The sequence below is a fragment of the Vicia villosa genome, linkage group LG1 (assembly GCF_029867415.1).
Source record: "Vicia villosa cultivar HV-30 ecotype Madison, WI linkage group LG1, Vvil1.0, whole genome shotgun sequence".
In the NCBI taxonomy this organism is placed as follows: Eukaryota; Viridiplantae; Streptophyta; class Magnoliopsida; order Fabales; family Fabaceae; genus Vicia; species Vicia villosa.
Genome location: NC_081180.1, coordinates 227,082,663 through 227,092,582, shown reverse-complemented (window position 1 = coordinate 227,092,582; position 9,920 = coordinate 227,082,663).

The window sequence follows — 9,920 nt, the reverse complement described above, 5'->3', positions numbered from 1 at the left end:
CAATCCTTATTTGCACGAATTTGTTATGAAATAATGCATATTTTGGTGATTGATTATGGTTAAAAAATAGATCAAATCAAATCTTTACTATTTTCCTTCCAAATATTTGATTAAATCGACTTTTTAATGAATAAAAATTCATATAAAATCAAATAATCATCAATAATTCGTGGCATTCAGATTGGATCTCCTTGATTGCTTGAAGAATAAGTTTGGATCATAAAATGTTGGTCTTCTTTACAAAAAAATCCATTTTCACCCTTACTTTCTTCACATGCTTCACTAAAAAATGACCAACTTTAGCAAGACATATCTCCCTCAAAATTTAAGGTATGGAGATGTTCTAGAACTTTCTAGAAAGCCCAAGATGTCCTCTAAATAACCCTTTTTGTTTCATCTCGATTGAATTTTCCATTTGCAAGTTATGAGCTTTAATTTGGCCCAAAAGATGTTTATGTTGACCTTTTTGGAGGACATCTAATCATTTGACCCATATCTCTCAAATGAAGCATTTTTAGCCTTGGCATGTGAGAGACAAAGTTATAGAGAATTCTATTTCCTTCAAAATGAGCTTTGGATGGAAAATTTCTGAGGTTCCATGTGGAAGTTATGGCTGATCAAAGTTCAGTTGACTTTTCCCTTAAGAACCCTAATTTAGAAACTTGGGGTTTTGGTGATTTTGGAACTTTCCTTGATGCATCATGATCAATCCTTGATCAAATGGTGAATGATACTTCATAGTGAGGATTTTGACCAAAAATGAGAAGTTTTGATTGTGGTTTGACTAAGGGTGGCAAAACAGGCCCGGCCCGCGGGGAAAGCCTGTTTTACCGGCACTTTTTTGCGGGTAGGGGAGAGGTTTTAGGTCTGCTCCCTTAAGTGTGTCCGCCCGCCCCGTCCCGCACCGTTTTTCGCGGGCTTTTGCTGGGCGGGCTTGCCCGTTTGCCACCCCTAGGTTTGACCATAGTTTGACTTTTAGGTCAACCAGTCGATTATTGATCGTTTGGGCCATCGGGCGAGCAATCTTTTGAGTCAGAGCTTGAAAATTGTCATGAGGATCCTTTAAATCACATGAGAGACCCTGGGATTCATTTGAGGTCTTAGAACTTGATTTTTCTTGGAAAGAAACAAAACCCTAGTTTTGGTCCTTATTGTTTAGGAGGGAGACTGTCTGCTTCCTTCTTGTGTATCTTTGAGCATTTGAAAGTCAGATGGACTGAAATGTGAATAAATATGATGGGCAAATTTTGGGGTATGACAGCTGCCCCTGTTTAATCTTCTTATACCTGAGGATGTAGATTGGCTTGTGTGCCTGTCGAAATCTGAAGGTAGAAGAGGATTGAACACTAGAATACCCAGGAATTTGCCTTGACTGAAGCAGGGACTTTTAACGGAGACGGGCTTGAAGATTCCATCCAAGTGTTAGAAAATATGTATGAGACGGGCTTAAAGATGCCATCTGATAGATGCCATCTAGATATTGAGAATGAGAAGTGAGTTAATTGTAGTGACTCTATTGTCATGACTCCATTGTCGTATTGTCGTGACTCGATTGTCGTGACTTCATCGTCGTGACTTCATTGCCATGGTTGTTTCTAAACTGAATACCGGGATTAGATATGTGACTCAATTGTTGTGACTCCTTTGTCGTGATTCCATTATCGTGACTCAGTTTGTTGTGATTCCATTATCGTGACTCATTTGTCGTGACACAGTTGTCGTGATTCCATCATCGTGACTCAGTTGTTGTGATTCCATCATCGTGACTCAGTTGTCGTGATTCCATTATCGTGACTCAGTTGTCGTGACTCAGTTGTAGTGATTCCATCATCGTAACTCAGTTGTCGTGATTCCATCATCGTGACTCAGTTGTCACAATTCCATCATCGTGACTCGGTTGTCGTGATTCCATTATCGTGACTCAGTTGTCGTGATTCCATCATCGTGACTCAATTGTCGTGATTCCATTATCGTGACTCAGTTGTCGTGACTTTGTTGCCGTGATTAAATCTGTCTCTTTCTTTGATCGTGTCAGTATCGTTTGTAGTAGCCGAATTAGATCTTTGAAGGATGATCGTGTCTACACCGTTCGTGATGATAGAATTATATCTTGGGATATTGATCGTGTCAGCACCGTTCGTAGTAACTGAATTAGACCTTTGGAAGGATAATCATGTCCACACCGTTCGTGATGATGGAATTAGATCTCATGTCGTGTCAGCATCGTTCGTAGTAACTGAATTAGACTTTTGGAAGGATGATCGTGTCCACACCATTCGTGATGATGGAATTAGATCCTTGAGAATTGACCGTGTCAGTACTGTTCGTAGTAACTGAATTAGATCAGAGATATTGTTCAACTGCTTGTTCTTGTATCATGAAAAAGGTAAAGTTAGTCTTTATGTAATGTCATGATGCATGTATTATGTGACAAGTTTTGCATGTTATGTATGAATTTATTATGAGGTAATGTATGCAATGTATGGATATGTTTATGATATATGATGTATGATTTGTCCTGTCTTGATTGAGAAAATAAATCTCTGTGTCATTGTGATTTTGATATCTGATCTTGTTTTGAAGATGCTCAGCTGGGGATTTATGATTTCTGCTTGGGGGTGAAAGAAATTTGAATGATTGATCTTGATGTACCCTGACCGGGGATAAGAGAGATGAATAACCATGTTTGGAGACAAGAAAGGTATCGGAGAACCGGTAGTGTTAAAGATGTAAACTCTGTTGAGGAACTAAGTCTTTGTTGGGACGAGAACTTTTGAAGATGTCTTCTTAATGATTACTCTGTGGGGATATGATCCTGTGAAAACCGGATCTGTGGGAAGACGTGGATGCCTTGACCATTGCCCCCAGTGATAGTAACTGCCATTCCTGGGTTTGTGTTGATTGGGACACACCCATGAGTATTAATCAAGATGTCAAAACAGGATTTGCACAACTTTGCCCCTGCTATTAGAGAATTTGGAGAGGTTCGCCTTGTGAGGGCCTTTGGACATATGCTATGGGTGATGCCCCTAGTACTCATGAATTTAGGGTGATTCCCCTGACTAATCGGGAAGTATCTTCAGACCCACTTGGGTGCATGTCCCTGATTGTTTGGCATTCTTGAGATTCTCGGAATCCTGAATTGATTGCCCCAGATTGATTCGACAAAGCATGTCATGCCCCTTGTATTTATTGACTTCTAGTTAACTGAGTCAGTTATAAGGGATGCTGCTGCTGAAATAGTTTCATCTGTCGGGATCACTTTTAGTCATTAGACGTACCCTGTGCAGATTCTTTCTGATGCTAACATTTGAAATTATGTAGCAGAATATGTTTAATAATGGATTCATGAGATGCAATGCATATGTCTGTCTTGAGTTTGTTGAAAAACATTAAAACTAGGGATGTAAAAGCGTGATGTTTATAAAACGTGATGTTTGTAAAAAATGAAGTATCAACTCAGCAATTGTGGTAAACCTTAAGGAGTCAGGATACCTTTCTTGGTGACAGTATGCTCTCGAACTAACCATGCTTCAGTTAGGACTTTCAAGGGTTGTAAAGTGTCTTGGTTCACGGTTTAAGAAAAAAAGGATAAAGGCTCAAAGTTTATTCGTACCCTTCCCAATCTTCGTGATGTTCTTCGATCCTATGCTCAGTTAACTTTGCATTTAAGTTCTAGCAGAGCTTTGTAATATTGACATTTGATGATGGTTAAAGCACCGGCAGTTTATTTGGACAAGCAGTCATCCTTTTTTGTAATTATTTTTCTTGAGTCGAGGATTTGTAATGACCTCTTTTGAAATGTTTTCTTTTGTCGAGGATTTTTAGCAACCTCCTTTTTGACTTTGTTATCCCTAACTTTTGCCTGGACTGTTTATTTTGAGATTACAGTCAGCGGGATGTTTCGATTTTTCGATAAGTCTCCTTCATAGGTTTTGACTTAACAGCTTTTTCTTTTTGGTGGATATTGACTGCATGACTTACTGGTTGCGGGAACCCATCATTATTTGCATAAACAATAGCTATTACAATTGAGTTAACTGAGTAACTACCATGCCCCAGGTTGTGATTAAGGGTTTAATTTGTATGAGAAAGAAACTTCTACTTCTTAGGCTCAAAGGGGTTGACGAGGGATTATCATCCTTATATCCCCACTGTTTAGGAATTGAAACAATGCTTGTACATCGTCAACATACTGTATGAGGTTGCGGTATCATTTTCGTCATCATCCCTCAAAAGGCTTACAGCTTAGCAGGAGTTGAATAAACACAAAACATATGCAAAGTAAATACGCAATTTTAAATGAGTGATAGTGAAATAATTTATTCAAGACAAACATATGCAATGTACTGATGATGATTATTAAAACAGATAATGTCTATCATCAGTCGAATGTTTAAACAAACAGAATAGAAATTTGCAAATGAAAGTAAAAAAAATGATCTGAAAGTCCTTCCTTCTAGCCATTCACAGCATTAGCAGATACATTAGGAGTCTCAGGAGGATCAAATTTAATTTCCCCAGCATCGATCATATCTTGGATCTTATTCCTCAATGTCCTGCAACTATTCGTATTGTGACCAGGACTATCAGAGTGATATGCGCACCTCACATTGGGATTATAGCTACGAGCAAAAGTACAAGGATTCTTAGGGGGGTCCTTTAAAGTGATCAACTCTGACTTCAATAGGTGCTGTAATGCTTGAGCCAGTGACATATTGATCTTTTTGAATTGTTTTTTAGGCATGTCTTTCTTATTTTGACGACCTTTTTGAGGCACATGTATGGAGATCAGGACTGCCCCAACAGATTGGTCATGATTACTCCTTTTCTGACCATACACAGCATTGGAATCTGACTTCTCATTGAAATGCTTCTTTGTAGCACCTGAGGATGGAGCCACTTGAATCTTACCACTTCGGATGCCACTGTCGACACGTTCCCCAGTCAGTATAAGCTCAGTGAATCCAGATGAGGAACTCCCCAGCAAATGACTATAGAAAGGGCCGGTTAGCGTGCTCATAAACATATCAACCAATTCTCTGTCAGCCATGGGGGTTGAACTCTGCCAGCCAAGTCTCTCCATTTTTTAGCATACTCTTTGAAGCTTTCATTAGGACCCATGGACATGCCTTGTAGTTGCATGCGGGTTGGCGTAAGATCAGCATTGTATTGGTATTGCTTATAGAAAAAAGTTTCCAAATCTTCCCATGTATGAATGTTGGCTCCATCCAATTGATAGTACCACTCTAGTTGGGTTCCAAATAAGCTCTCTTGAAAAAAGTGGATCCATAGCATCTTGTCAGCAGTATGAGGCTGAATCTTCCTCACGTAGGACTTTAAGTGCAGTTTAGGACATGAGACTCCATCATACTTAGCAAAGGTCGGAGCCTTGAATTTCGGAGGAATGACAACCCCTGAGACGAGTCCTAGATTCTCAAAATCCAGTCCGGGTACCTTCTGAATTTCCATGGCTTTCATACGTTCCTCCAACAACTTGTATTTGTCATCAGGATGTTCGTTCTTATGGTAATAATCTTCTTCTTCTTCAGAAGGTTTGGCAGCATCATGGTTACTTTTTGCCTCAGTCTTTATACTAGCATCATCATCTTGCTCATCTTCGTCACTGTCTTTAGAGGCTTCGGCATCCCTGAGTTACAAGATCGGTCCAAGCCTTTTCCCCAGAGTCTTCTTGCCCTTCTTCTTCTTTTTAGTCCGTTTTCAGCTCTTCTTGCCCCTTGGACAAATTCAGAATCAAGGCTAGGAATTCAGCATTTTGAGCCTGAAGGTCTTTGAATGATTGCTCGAGATTCATGATGACTGAAATAAACAGCGAGGCAGGATGAGAGACCTGTTATAAGAAACCTGTTATGCGATGTTATGAATGCAAATGCAATGTTTTTCAAGGATCTATAGGAATTTAGTTGAAAATTTAAATTATTTGGTCGCGTCTTTGTTTGAAGAATCTTGGCTTTCGTCCTTGAATGTCCTTCTTTGAGTATCAAGCTCACCATATCGAGTGGGTCATCGCCTCTGATTCGGGGATACTTTTGAATTTGAAGGTACATGGCTAAAGGAAAATAAATCCTCTTGCCCCTTGATAGGTGCTGAGCCTTTTAATTGGAAGGTATGTGGCTAGAGGAAAATAAATCCTCTTGCCCCTTGATTAGGAATTTAGTCCTTGAAAAGAGTACCTGAAATTGTGCGCCCTAAATCCCTAAGATCCTTGAAAGGGTTAGTTAAATCATGTTATGCTTATGATGTCATGAATGTTATGCGAATGCAGTTCATTAGGCACAATGTGAGATAGTAAGGGCAAACAAGTCCTTTAACAAGACCTGCAAGGAAACAAAGGTTAGTAGCAAACACAAACAAGTCACACAAGTGCCTTTAGGTTTAGAGGTTTGCATGAAGTTCGTAGGTAAGTACCCTCCCCACTGAAGTTTAATTGGTTCAATCTGTCCTATATAAAGATCGGGTTCTAGGGAGCTCATATCATTGACCTTTCTCGAAGGCGCTTATCTCAGTGACTTTATTGTCGTGATTCCAGTCCATATGAGTGTAGCTTCGAGTATCAACCAACTTCAGCCGGAACCAAAGCCAGCCATCTCGCTACTTTCTAATAGGCCAAAGTAAAGTTCTACTAAGGTTCTAAGGGAAAATTAGTGCTTAATGACACCACGCAGCAGCCAAGTGTTTCCTCAAGTCGGATCCCAAGGAACACCAGGACAAACCAATGTGTCACACTAACGATGGCCACCATATCAACCACATCAGTATACGTTGTGCAGTCTCCTTGGTCTCATGCCATTTAACTAAGGTTCTCAGATCCGGGTTAGGATCTTTCACACAAGTAAACCCAAACAGGCCCATAAATATAAAGCAAACAAATCAAACAATTTTAGAGTGAATCCTAAACTTTAAGGTAACCCCTCTTTTTAATCGAAAGCATCCCCAAGAGAGTTGCCAATTTTGTAATACGGTGAATTGACTTTATTGAAATGTGCGGATAGCAAGAGTCGCCACCGACTTTTATTTTATCCAATTTTAATAGAAAGGATAAAAGAACAGAAAAAGACCTTTTAAAAAGATTTTGAGTTCGGGGGATAGGTTATGCAAAGGGAAGGTGTAAGGCACCATTTGCATCCATGGTTTTCCATGGGCTCTTAATTGCTTAGCTTACTTTGTTTTCAAAATGCTTGATTTGTTTGAAAAGTAGGGTGTGAATAGAAATTTTGTATAAGAACTTTAGCTTGTAAATAAGCGTAGTCTTTTTGAAAAGTTTCTTTGAAAAGAAGTGGGAAAAGATTTTGAATTTGAATTTGAATTTGAAAAAAAGAGCAAGCAATTAATAGCAACTACCCTAAGTTTAGAAATCGTTCTTTTAGATTTTCGGGCGAAAGGGTCTATCCATACCATGAGAGGGCAGGAAGTCTTTCAATTGGATGTTTAAGGGTCATCGAGAAAAGTATCGTTCACCATAAGACTGTCCCTTGCCATAAAGAGGGGAGGTAGTCTAAGGGAAGGATAGAATAGTCATTTAAGGCATCATGCGAGGATACCTTAGCAATTGGGACAATTATTCTTTATAAGGCAACCTCGAGGGAGTTTCAATAACTTTGAAGGCAATATTGCTTTAGGTATCCTCGGAATCGAGTGACTGACTATTCTCCACAAATAAGGCAACAAGAGAGGGTTACCCTAAAGGTGTGTGTGTGTGGCACAATCACATGGTTAAATTCGGATATTTATCTTGTAAATAATGTTAGCTATATTCGATTAATTATCTTGCACTCCCTAGTATTACTAACCACAGCAGAAAAATAAAACAGTTTAAATGTCCTACGCTATTACAGTAAACACCTGCGGGATGGGGGAATTAAAAGGCAGAAGAAAACCCTTATAGGGTAACAGAGAAATAAAAGATCTTTGAACGCCTTGATCTTCCTCGAACCCTTGATTGACTCTGATCATATGAGAATTAACAGAAAATAATGGGGGTTAGTGTATTAACTGATCTAAACCCTAATTGGTTAGGAACCTTAAAGAGTTTACAAACCCTAACCCTGAATTTAAGAAAACTTATTGTGACCCAAAAAATTTATAAGCTTAAAAATGCGTTAGTGTATAACACCTACCTGAGGATTCTAGGGTTTATAAATAAATCGAAGTTAACAAAACTAAAAAAGTTAACTATTAATTTTCAATTAACTAATTAATCAAAAGTATATAATAATTTTTTATGGTTAGAAACAATTATCTTTAACGTTATGAGAAAAATCGGATTTCGATTAAATAAGATAAATAGTCATGTGAAATTATTTATTTAAATAATATGTGCAAAATAATTTCTAAAATAACAATAATAGAAAAAATAGAGCAAGAGAAAATAAATAGAAAGGGATTTTAAAAAATAAAATAAAATAAAAAGGAACTTAGCTGGGATCCTATGTGATGTGGTTTTGAAGGAACATGGTAGGCCAGCGTGTTCTGGTGCCTTGGATCTGGGCGTGTAGAGATCCAATGGTGAGATGCTGAGGGTGCATCCTAGCACGCGTTGCCTGGGGAGTACAGGATCTGTAGCAGGCAATTGTTGAAAAATAAACGTCCAGGGGAAGATTCGAACCTTGGACCCTTGAATCGTAACCTTTCCATCTTTTCCAATTGAGGTGTGAGCGCCTCTTGTCAAATACATGATCGCCGAGTTAAATAAATAAATAAAACACGTGAATTTATGGCTGCTGGAACGAGCGAATCACGAGTGGCCATGCATGCATCTCCTTCGTCTCCTTTTAGCGAAACCTGCAGGTAGATAAAACTAAAACGCGTAGCTATGATTTCGCTACGAAATCTGGGGATTAGCTGCGAAAGCTTGGTAGCAACACCTGCAAATCCAGAATTTCAATAATAGCCACAAATTGGCTACGTTTTAGCTATGGTATCCTTCGTAGCTGCGTCTGCAAATTCAAAAACATAAAAAATCGATCCATACAAACATTTTAAACACCCAGATCACATAATTAGGATGCTATAAACACGTTAATGACATCGTTTTGGTCTGGAATGACTTGTAAGTAGGAGAACGAAACGTTGTAAGATCCATGCCGTAACCATGGCAACTCGCCATTTGGCCATCAAAGCTCCATAACAAGGGTTCCAATCTTCTTTAATACATGTCATAAACTCAACAAAACCATCAAACCGCAGTAAAACATGCTGATGTATAAAAAAAAATCAAGAATGCAATATGAATATGTTAAACATGGAGCACGAATTATGAGTACCTTCACATGCTACAAACCGCATATACTTACTTTGTATCACCTGAGGAGTGGAATAGAATGGTTATTTGGCCTTGAGAATTCTTGTAACAGAAAATACAACTTTGTGCACTTTCTTTGAATTTTTGCTCTTAGGAAACCCTTGCTCTCTCTCCCAATTTTTCCTCCCCTAATGTTTGGCATATGCTATGCACTTATGGTATAGTGGATTAGGTCACTAAAAACAAACAAAATCTCTTTGAATTAATCTTTAAAAAATTGATTGAAAATTGATTTTAAATGTTTCCAAAATTGGTCAATTTCAATCTTTCTCCACCAATCCTTATTAGCACGAATTTTTTATAAAATAATGCATATTTTGGTGATTTATTATTGTTAAAAAATAGATCAAATGAAATCTTTACTATTTTCCTTTCAAATATTTGATTAAATCGACTTTTTAATGAATAAAAATTCATATAAAATCAAATAATCATCAATAATTCGTGGCATTCAGATTGGATCTCCTTGGTTGCTTGAAAAATAAGTTTGGATCCTAAAATGTTGGGCTTCTTTACAAAAAAATCCATTTTGACCCTTACTTTCTTCACATGCTTCACTAAAAAATGACCAACTTTAACAAGGCATATCTCCCTCAAA